Source organism: Dipodomys merriami, unplaced genomic scaffold (genome assembly GCF_024711535.1).
Source record: "Dipodomys merriami isolate MVZ:Mamm:240054 unplaced genomic scaffold, mDipMer1.0.p SCAF_53, whole genome shotgun sequence".
In the NCBI taxonomy this organism is placed as follows: Eukaryota; Metazoa; Chordata; class Mammalia; order Rodentia; family Heteromyidae; genus Dipodomys; species Dipodomys merriami.
In genome coordinates this window covers 4,807,737-4,820,814 of record NW_027206102.1, presented here as the reverse complement: position 1 = coordinate 4,820,814, position 13,078 = coordinate 4,807,737, and positions in this window count along the sequence as shown.

Here is a 13,078-nt window from a genome sequence, read left to right as displayed (position 1 = left end):
CCCTAACACTCACCCTCACCCTAAACTTCACCATCATACCACCCTCAAACTAAGCCTAACCCTAACCCTCACCCTAACCCTAAACCTCACCCTAGCCCTCACCTAACCCTAACCTTAAAACTCACAATCACCCTCACCCTCACCATCACCCTCAGTGTAACACTAACCATAACCCAAATCCTAAACCTAAACCTCACCCTCACACTAACCGTCACCCTAATTCTTACATTCACACTAATCCTAAACCTAACCCTAACCCTAACACTCACACTAAACCTAACACTCATCCTAACCTTCACCCTAACCCTAATGCTAACTCTAACACTTATCCTAACCCTCACGCTATCACTCACCCACATGATAAATCTAAACCTAACCCTAACCATAACCCTCACCGTAACCCTCAACCTAACCCTAACCCTAACCCTAACCTTAAAACTACCACTAACCCTAATCCTCATCCTAACCCTAACCCTAAACCTAACCCTAATCCTAAACCTCACCCTAACCCTAACCCTCACCCTCAAAGTAACCATAAACCTAAACATAACCCTACAAATAACCCTAAACCTAAATTTTATCCTAACCCTCACACTCACCCTAACACTAACCTTAAACCTAACCCTTACCCTACCCCAACCCTCACCCTCACCGTAAACCTAAACCTAGCCCTAACCCTCACCCTCACCCTTACACTAACCATAACCCTAAACCTCACACTCACTGTAACCCTCACCCTAAACCTTACCCTCACCCTAACCCTAAACCTCACCCTAACCCTAACCCTCACCCTAGCCCTCACCCTAACCCTAACCCTAAATCTCACACTCATCCTCACCCTCAACATCACCCGCAGCGTAATACTAACCATAACCCAAATCCTTACCCTAAACCTCACCCTCACACTAACCATCACCCTAATTCTTACCTTCACATTAATCCTAAGCCTAACCCTAACCCTAACACTCACACTAAACCTAACCCTCACCCTAACCTTCACCCTAACCCTAATGCTATCTTGAACACTCACCCTAAGCCTCACGCTATCACTCACCCACATGATAAACCCAAACCTAACCCTAACCCTCACCCTCACCGTAACCCTCAACCTAAGCATAACACTAACCCTAACCCGAAACCCTCACCCTAACCCTAACCCTAACTCTAACACTAATCCTAACCCTAACCCTCACCCTAATGCTAACCCTTACCCTAACCCTAAGCATAACCCTCACCGTAACCCTCAAACTAAACCTAACCCTAAGCCTAACCTGAAACCCTCATCGTAACCCTAACCCTAACTCTAACACTAATCCTAACCCTCACCCTAACCCTAACCGTAACCCTAACCTTCACTCTAACCCTAACCGTGAGGGTGAACCTAACCATAACCTTACCACTCACCCTAATCCTCATCCTAACCCTAAACCTAAACCTAACCCTAATCCTAAACCTCACCCTAACCCTCACCCTCAACAAAACCATAAACCTAAACATAACCCTACAAATAACCCTAACGTTAAACTTTATCCTAACCCTCACCCTCACCCTAACACTAACCCTAACCCTAACACTCACCCTAAACCTAACCCTCAACCTCACCGTAAACCTAAACCTAAACCTAACAATTACCCTCACCCTAACACAAACCCTAACCCTAAACCTCACAATCACTCTAACCCTCACCCTAAACCTTACCCTAACCCTAACAATCATCCTAACCCTCACCCTATCCCTAACTCTAACCCTCAAACTAACCCTAAACCTCACACTAACCTTAAACCTACCACTCACCCTAAACCTCATCCTAACCCTAAACCTAAAACTAACCCTAATCCTAAACCTCACCCTAACCCTAACCCTCACCTTCATTGTAACCATAAACCTAAACATAACCCTAAAAATAACCCTAACCCTAACCTTTATCCTAACCCTCACCCTCAGCCTAACCCTTACCCTAACACTAACACTCACCCTACCCCTAACCGTCACCCTCACCATAAACCTAAACCTAACCCTAACCCTCAACCTCACCCTTACACTAACCCTAACCCTAAACCTCACACTCACTCTAACCCTCACCCTAAACCTCACCCTCACCCTAAACCTAAACCTCACCCTAACCCTAACCCTCACCCTAGCCCTCACCTTAACCGTAACCCTAAAACTCACCCTGACACTAACTGTCACCCTAATTCTTATATTCACACTAATCCTAAGCCTAACCCTAACCCTAACACTCACACTAACCCTAACCCTCCCCGTAACTCTCACCCTAACCCTAACCTTAACACGAACAGTAACCCTAACCCTCAACTTAACCGTCACCCTAAACCTAACTCTAAACCTAAACCTCACCATCATGCTAACCCTAACTCTAACCCTAACCCAAATAGTAAACCTCACCCTAAGCCTAACCCTAACCCTCATCCTCACCCTCACAGTAACCATAACCCTAAACCTAAACCTAACAATAACCCTAAACCTATTCCGAACCCTTACCCTAACCATAACCCTCACCCTAACCCAAACCATCACCCTATTACTTACCCTCACCTTAACACTAACCCTAACCCTAACACTAACCCTCACACTAACCCAAGCCCTAACCCTAACCCTAAACCTCAACCTAACCCAGACCCTCACCCTAACACTAAAAATAAACCTAAACATAACCCTCACCCTAATCCTCCCCTTAAAGTTATATCTAACACTCAACCTCACACTCATATTCACCCTAACCTTAACCCTAAACCCCACCCTAACCCTAACCCTAACCCTCACCCTCGTGCTCAGCCGAAGCCTAACCCTAAGCTCAACCCTAACGCTAACCCTCACCATAACCCCAACACTAACACAAACCCTAAATCTAACCCTAAACCTCACCCTCACCCTAACCCTAACACTAACGCTAACCCTAAACCTAAGCCTCATCCTAACCCTAAACCTCACCCTCACCCTCATCCTCACCGTAACTGTAACCCTAACCCTAAACCTAACAATAACCCTAACACTAACTCTAAACCTCATCCTAACCATAACCTTCACCCTAACCCTAACCCTCACCCTCACATTTACCCTCATCCTAACACTAACCCTAACCCTAACACTAACCCTCACACTAAACCTAACCCTCAGCCTAACCCAAAACCTCACCCTAACCCTAAACCTCACCCTGAACCTAGCCCTCAACCTAACCCTAACCCTCATCCTCACCCTAAAACTCACACTAACCATAACACTAATCCTCAATCTAACCCTCAACCTCACCCTAACCCTAAACCTCACTGTTACCCTAATCCGTACGCTCAGCCTAACCCTCACCTTTACCCTTACTGTCACCCTCAACCTCACACTCACCCTAACCCTAATCCTCATCCTATCCCTCACCCTAATGGTAACCTGAACCATCACCCTAATCCTAACCCTCACCCTCAGCCTCAACCTAACACAAAGCCTAAGCCAAACCCTAACCCTAACCCTAACCCTCACCCTAGCCCTCACCCTAACCCTAATCCAAACCCTAACCCTCATCCTAAACCTTAACCTAACCATAACCCTAACCATCTTTCTAAACCTAATCCTCATTCCCACCCATACCCTCAGCCTAACCCTAAGACTAAGCCGAACCCTAACCCTATCCCTCACACTCACCCTTACTGTAAACCTTATCCTAAAACTAACCCTAATCCTAGCATTATACCTCAACCTAACCCTCACCCTAAACCTAACCCTAACATTAACCCTAAACCTACCCCTAACCCTAACCCTCCCCCTAACCGTAACTCTAAACCTAAACCACACCCTCATCCTAACCATACCCCTAACCCTAAACCTCACCCTAACCCTGATCCTAACCCTCACAGTCACCCTCACCCTCACTGTAACTCTAACCCTATCCCTAATACTAACCCTCACCCTCACCCTAACCCTAACCCTAACCCTAACTCTCACACTCACCATAACGCTAACCCTAAACCTAACCCTAAACCTCACACTAATGCTATCCCTAACCCTCACCCTCTCTCTAACCCTCATCCTAACCCTAATGCTAACCCTAAAACTCACCCTCACCCTCACACTCAGCCTAAGCCTAAGCCAAAGATTAACCCTGACCTGACCCTCATCCTCACCCTAACCCTAACCGTAACACTAACCCTAACCCTAACCCTCACACTAACCCTCACCCTAACACTAATTCTAAACCTAAACCTCACCCTCACCCTAACCCTAACCCTCACACTCACCCTCACCCTTTGCCTAATATTAAACCTAAACCTAACCCTAACCCTAACAATAAGAGTAACCCTCACCCTAACCCTCACCCTAACCTTAACCTAACACTCACCCTCACCATAGCCCATAACCAAAACCTAAGCCTAAGCCTAACCCTCACCCTAACCCTCACTCTAACCCTAACCCCAACACTCACCTTAACCATAACTCTCACCCTCACCCTTTTATCCTAACCTGAAACCTAACTCTAACCCTCCCCTTAACTCTCACCCTAACGCTAACCTTAACAGGAACACTAACCCTAACCCTCAACCTAACCGTCAACCTAATCTTCACTCTAACCTAAACCTCACCCTGACCCTAAACCCAACTCTAATATTAACCCAAACCCTAAACCTCACTCTAACCCTAACCCTATCCCTCATCCTCACCTTCACCGTAACCCCAACCCTAAATCTAACAATAAGAATAACCTTAACCCTATTCCCAACCCTCACCCTAACACTTACCCTCACCCTAACAGTAACCCTAAACCTCACCCTAACCCTCTCTCTAACCCTATATGTAACCCTCAACCTCACACTCACCCTAAACCTAACCCTAAACCACACATTAACCCTAACCCTAATCATCACCCTTATGCTCGGCCTAAGCCTAAGCCCAAGCCTAAGCCTAACACTAACCCTAAACATCACTCTAACCCCAACAATAACACTAAACCTAACTCTAACCCTAAAACTCACCCTCACCCTTACCCTAATTCTAACCCTAACCTTAAACCTAAAACTCATCCTAACCCTAACCCTCAACCTCACCCTCACCCTCACCCTCACCCTCACCGTAACCCTAACCCTAACCCTAACAATAACCCTAACCCTAACCCTAACCCTAACCCTCATCCTAAGCATAACCTTCACCGTAACCCTAACCCTCACCCTAACAATTACCCTCACCCTAACACGAACACTCCCCTAACACTAACCCTCACACTAACCCTAACCATCACCCTAACCCTAAACCTCACCCTAACCCTAACCCTCAACCTCAACCTAGCCCTCAACCTAACCCTAACCCTCATCCTCACCCTAAACCTCACATTAACCCTAACAGTAATCCTCAATCTAACACTCACCCTCACCATAACCCTAACACTCACCCTTAACATAACCCTCACCCTCAGCCTAACACTCACCTTTACCATTACCGTCACCCTCACACTAACCCTCAATCTAAAACTGATCCTCATCCTAACCCTCACCCTAACGGTAAACCCAACCATCACCCTAACCCTGACCCTCACCCTAACCCTCAGCCTCAGCCTAAACCAAAGCCTAAGCCTTGGCCTAACCCTAACCCTCACCCTCACCCTAACCCTAACCCTCATCCTAACCCTTAACTTAACCATAAACCTAACCATCTTTCTAAACCTAATCCTCATCCTCACCCATACCTTGAGCCTAACCCTAACCCTAAGCCGAACCCTAACCGTAACCCTCACACTCACTCTCACCGTAAACCTAATCCTAAACCTAACCCTAACCCTAACATTAAACCTCAGTCTAACACTCACCCTAACCCTAACCCTAACACTAACCCTAACCTTAATGCTCACCCTAACCCTCCCCCTAAACCTAACTCTAACCCTCATCCTCAACCTCACCCTTAGCCTAACCCTAAGCCTAACCCTAAACCTAAACCTAACACACACACTCACCCTCACCCTAACGCTAATCCTAACCCTAACCCTAACCCTCACCCTCACCCTAGCCTTCACCCTAAACCTAATCCTAACCCTAACTCATACTCTAATCATAACCCTAACCCTAAACCTCACCCTAAACCTAACCCTTACCCTCACCCTCACTGTAAGGGTAACCCTAATCCTAACCCTAACAATAACGAGAACCCTAACTCTAACCCTCACCCTAACCATAAAAATCAACCTAAACCTAACCCTCATCCTAACACTTACCCTCACCCTTATCTTCACCCTAAGCCTCAGCCTAATCCTCACCTTTATGCTTTCCATCACCCTCACCCTAACCCTCACCCTAATCCTAACCCTAATCCTTACCCTCACCCTAACCATAACCCTAAACATCACTCTAACCCTATTCTTCACCCTCAACCTCACCCTCAGACTAACCCTACGCCTAAGCCTAAACCTAACCCTAATGCTCAACCTCACCCTAGCCCTCACCCTAACCATAATCCTAACCATAACCCTCACCCTAACCCTAACCCTAACCTTACCCATAAACCCCAACCTAACCCTAAACCTAACCCTCACCCGCACCCTCACCCTCACTTAACTCTAACCCTAACCCTATCAATAACACTAAACCTAACCTGAACCATCACCCTAAACCTAACCCTAACCCTCACCCTCATGCTCGGACTAAGCCTATCCCTAAGCCTAACAATAAACCTAACTCTCAACCTAACCCTATCCCTAACCCTAACCCTAACTCTAACCCAAAATCTCACTCTCACCCTAACACTAATTCTAACCCGAACCCTAAACCTAAACCTATACCTAACCTTAACCCTAAGACTCAACCTCACCCTCAGCCTAAACCTATGCTTAACATTAACCCTAAACCTAACCCTCACACTCACCCTCACCCTAAACCTAACTCTACCCCTAAACCTCACCATCACCCTCACCCTAAACCTAACACTAAACCTCACCCTAACCCTAACCCTAACCGCACCCTAAACCTAACCCTCACCCTCACCCTCAGCCTAAACCTAAGGATAACCCTAACCCTAAACCTAACCCTCACACTCACCCTAACCCTAACCCTAATCCTAATCCTAACCCTAGCCCTAAACCTCACCCTCACTCCAAACCTCACCCTAACCCTAAAACTAACCCTGAAACTAACCCTTACACTCAGCCTCACCCTAACACTAATTCTAACACTAAACCTCACCCACACCATAATCCTAACGCTAACGCTAACCCTAACCCAAACACTAACCCTAAACACAAACCTCAACCTAACCCTCACCCTAAACCTAACTCTATCCCTAAACCTCACCCTCAACCTAACCCTCACTCTAACCCTAAGCCAAACAATAAACCTCACCCTAACCCTAAACCTAACCCTCACACTCACCCTCACCGTAACCGTAACGCTAAACCTAACCCTTACAATAACCCTAAAGCTAAACCTAACCCTCAACCTAACCATAACCCTCACCCTAACCCAAACCCTCACCCTAACACTTAACCTCACGCTAACACTAACCCTAACCCTAACACTAACCCTCACACTAACCATAACCATAACCCTTAGCCTAAACCTCAACCTAACCCTCACCCTCACCCTAACCCTAACACTAACCGTATTCCTAAACCTTGTCCTAACCCTCCCCCTAACCCTATGTCTAACCCTAAACCTCACGCTAACCCAAAACCTAAGCCTAAGCCTAACCCTAAACCTCACCCTAAACCTAACCCTAACCCTCAACTTCACCCTCACTGTCACTCTAAACCTAACCCTAACAATAACACTAATCCTAACCCTAAACCTAACCCTAACCGTAAGCCTAACCATAATCCTAATACTCACCCTCACCCTAACCCTAATTCTAACCCTAAACCTCAACCTAACCCTAACCCTCACATCACCTTAACCCTAACTCTCATCCAAACCTTCACGCTAACCCTAAACCTAAACCTAAACCTCAACCTAACACTAACCCTAAACCTCACCCTCAACCTAGCCCTCACCCTAACTCTAATACGTACCCAAATCCTCATCCTGACCCTCACCCTCACCCTAACCCAAACCCTAACACTCACCCAAACCATAACCCTCACCCTCACCCTCACCCTCAGCCTAAACCGAGCCTAACCCTAACCCTATCACTAAGCCTCACCCTGACTGTAACCCTTACCCTAACCCTATACTTATCCAGAAGCAAAACACTTAACCTTACCCTAACCCCAACACTCACCCAATCCCTAATCTTAAACCTCACCCTCACCCTAGGCCTCACCCTCACCCTAATCCTAACCCTAACCCTCATCCTAACCCTCCCTCGAACCCTTACCCTAACCCTCACCCTAACCCTAACCTTCACACTCAACCTCACCCTCAGCCTAACCCTAAGCCTAACCCTAAACCTAACCCTAACACACATGCTCACCTTCAGCCTAACCCTAATCCTCACCCTAACCCTCACCATCACCCTCACCATCAGTGTAATCCTAAGAATAACGCTAACACTAACACTAACCCTCATGCTCACCCTAACCCTTATCCTAATCCTAATCCTAACCCTAACCCTAACCCTCACCCTCACCCTCAGCCTCACCTTAACCCTAACTCTAACCCTAAACCTAAACCTCACACTAAACCTAACCCTAAACCTCACCCTTACCCTAACCCTCATGCTCACACTAACCCTTACACTAATCCTAATCCTAACCCTAACCCTAACCCTAACCCTAACCCTCACCCTAACCCTAACCCTAACACTCACCCTAACCCTCACTACAAACATACCCCTAAATCTAACCCTAACAATAACCCTAAATCTAATCCTAACCCTCATCCTAACCATAACCCTCACCATAACCCATACCCTCACACAAACATTTACCCTCACCCTAACCCATAACCTCACCCTAACACTTACCCTCACCCTAAGACTAACCCTAACCCTAACACTAACCCTCACACTAACTCTAACCCTAACTCTAACCCTAAACCTCAACCTAACCCTCACCCTCAAACTAACCCTAACACTAACCCTAACCCTAACCCTCACCCTAACCCTCACCCTAACCCTATATCTAACCCTAAACTTCACCCTCACCCTCAACCTCACCGCAACCATAACCCTAACCCTAACCCTAACGATAACCCTAACCCTAATCCTAACCCTCCCCCTAACCATAACCCTCACCCAAATCCATACCCTCACCCTAACACTTATCCTCACCCTAAGACTAACCCTAACCCTAACATTAACCCTCACACTAACCCAACCCTAACCTTTAACCTAAACCTAAACCTAACCCTAACCTTAGTCCTAACCCTAAACCTAAACCTCACCCTAACCCACCCCGTAACCCTAATTCTAAACCTAAACCTCACCCTCACCCTAACCTAACCCTAACTCTAAACCCCACCCTAAACCTAACCTTCACCCTCATCCTAACTGTAACTCTCACCCTAACCCTAACAATAACACTAACCCTAACCTAACCCTAACCCTAACCATAACCCTCACCCTCAGCCTCACGCTCACCTCAAACTTAACCCTAACCATAAGACTAAAAATAAACCTAACCCTATGCCTAACCCTGACCATAACCCTAATCCTCACCCCCAAACTCACCCTCAGCCTAAGCCTAAGCCTAACCCTAACCCTAACCCTAACTCTAACCCTCACCTTAACCCTTACACTAACCCTAACCCTAAAACTAACCCTAACTCTAAACCTAACCCTAAACCTAACCCTAATCCTCAGCCTCTCCGTCACCCTAACCCAAACCCTAGCCCTAACCCTCAACCTAAATCTAAGCCTAACCCTAACCCTAACCCTAAACGTCACACTCATCCTCACCCTTACCCTAATCCTAAACCTAACCTTAGCCCTAACTCTACCCCTCACACTAACACTTATCCTAGCCCTCACACTAACCCTAATCCCAACCCTAAAACTCATCCTAACCCTCACCCTAACCCTAACCCTACCCCTAAACCTCACCCTCATGCTTAGCCTAAGCCTAAGCCTAAGCCAAAGCCTAAAAATAAACCCAAACCCCACCCTAACCCTAAACCTAACCCTAACCCTCACCCTAACTCTAACCCTCACCCTAACACTAACCTTCACCCTAACACTTACCCCCAACCTAACACTAATCCTAACACTAACACAAACCCGCACACTAACACTAACCCTCACCCTAATCCTAAACCTCACCCTAACCCTAACCCAAAACCTAACCCTCATCCTCACCCTAGCCCTCACCCTAACCCTAATTCTAACCCTCACCCTCATCCTAACCCTAACCCTCATCCTCACCCTAAACCTCACACTAACCCTAAACCTAATCCTCAATCTAATCCTCACCCTAACCCTAACCCTAACACTTACCCTAACTCTAACCCTCACCCTAACCCTATATCTAACCCTAAAATTCACCCTCAACGTAACCCTAATACTTACCCTATTCCCCACCCTAACCCTAAACCTAACATTCACCCCCGACCTCACCTTCACGGTAACTCTAACCCTAACCCTAACAATAACACTAAACCTAAACCGAACCATCACCCTAACCCTAATACTCACTCCCATCCTCACCCTCAGCCTAACCCTAAACCTAAGCCTAACTCTCACCCTAACCCTCACACTTACCCTCAACCTAACCCTAATCCTAAACCTAACCCTATCCCTAAACCTCAACCTAACCCTCACCCTCACACTAACCATAACACTAACCCTAACCCTAAACCTCAACCTAACCCTCCCCCTGAACGTAACTCTAACCCTAAACCTCACCCTCACCCTAACCCTAACACGAACAATAACCCTAACCCTAAACCTCACCCTAACCCTAACCCTCACCCTCACCCTCAATCTCACCATAGATCTAACCCTAACCCTAACAATAACAGTAACCTAACCCTAAACATAACCCTCATCCTCAGCCACACCCTGACCACAAACCTAACACTAACAATAACCCTAACCCTAACCCTAACCCTAATCCTCACCCCCACCCTCATCTTCAGCATAACCCTAAGCCTAATTCTAACCCTAACACTAACCCTCACCTTAACCCTAACCCTAACCCTAAAACTAAACCTAAACCTAATCCTAACCCTAAACCTAACGCTAATCCTCAGCCTCACGCCCACCCTAACCCAAACCCTAACCCTAAACCTCAGCCTAACCCTAACCCTAACCCTCACACTCACCCTCAATCTAACCCTAATCCTAAAACTATCCCTATCCCTAAACCTAACCGTCACCCTAACCCTCACTCTAACCCTAATCCTAACCCTAAACCTCACCCTAAACCTCACCCTAATCCTGACCCTAACCCTCACCCTAACCCTAAACCTAACCGTCACATTCATGCTCGGCCTAAGCCTAAGCCTAAGCCTAAAAATAACCCCAACCCTCACCCTATCCCTAACCCTAACACTAACCCTACCTCTGACCGTAAACCTCACTCTCACCCTAACTCTAACTCTAAGCCTAACCCTAAATCTAAACCTCATCCTAACCCTAAACCTAACCCTCACCCTCAAACTCACCGTAACCCTAAACCTAACCCTAAATCTAACAATAACCCAAACCCAAACCCTAACCCTCAAACTAAACATAACCCTCACCCACACCCTAACCCTCACCATAACACTTACCCTCACCCTAATACAAACGTTAACCTAAACACTAACCTTCACACTAAACCTAAACATCACCCTAACCCTAACCCTCACCTACAACCTTCCCCGAACCCTAACCCTAAACCTCACACCACTGTAACCCTCATCCTCAGCCTAAACCTCAGGTTTAACCTTAACATCACCCCCACCCTAACCCTTACCCTAACCCTCCCCCTAACACTCACCCTAATCCTAAACCTCACCGTAATGCTAACCCTAACCCTAACCCTCACCTTCACCCTAGCCCTCAACCTAATCCTAATTCTAAACCTCACCCTAACCCCAACCCTCATCCTCACCCTAACCTCACACTTAACCTAACCCTAATCCTCAATCTAACCCTCAACCTGACCCTAACCCTAACCATTACTCTAACCCTAACCTAACCCTAAACCTCACCTTAACCCAAACCCTCACCCTAACACTTACCCTCACCCTAACACTAACCCTACCCTAACACTAACTCTCACACTAACGCAAATCCTAACCCTAACCGTAAACCTCAACCTAACCCTCACCCTCACCCTAACCCTAACACTAACCCTAACCTTAACCCTCCCCCTAACTCTCCCCCTAACCCCATATCTAACACTAAACGTCACCCTCACCCAAACCCTAACGCTAACCCTAACCCTAAACCCAACCTTAACCTAACCAAAACCCTCACCCTCACCCTCAAACTCATTGTAACCCTAACTCTAGCCCTAACAATAACACTAACCTTATCCCTAACCCTAACCCTAATCATAACCCTCACACTGAGCCTCACCCTCACCGCAAATTTAACCCTAACCATAACACTAACAGTAACCCTAACCCTAAACCTAACCCTAACCCTAACCCTCACAGTAACCCTAAACTTAAACATAACCCTAACACTAACCCAAAACCTAACCCTAACCATAACCCTAAACCTAACCCTAATCCTCAGGCTCAGCCTCACCCTAACCCTAACCCTCACCCTAACCCTAACCCTCACCCTAACCCTAAGCCTAATCCTAACCCTAACCCTAACCGTCCCACTCACCCTCACCCTAAACCTAATCGTAAACCTAACCCTATCCCTAACCCTAACCCTCACCCTAACCCTCACCCTAGCCCTAACCCTACCCTATTCATAACCCTAAACCTCATCCTATCCCTCACCTGAACCCTAAGCCTAACCCTCAACCTAACCCTAACCCTAAACCTCACCCTCATGCTCGGACTAAGACTAAGCCTATCCCTCACCCTAACCATAAACCTCACCTTCAACCTCACACTCAGTCTAACCCTAAGCCTAAGCCTAAGCCTTACCTTAACCCTCACCCTCACCCTATCCAACACCCTAACCCTAATCCTCACCATCACCCCAAAACCTAATCCTCACCCCCACCCTCACCATTACCCTAACCCTAAGCCGAAGGCTAACCCTCACTGTAACC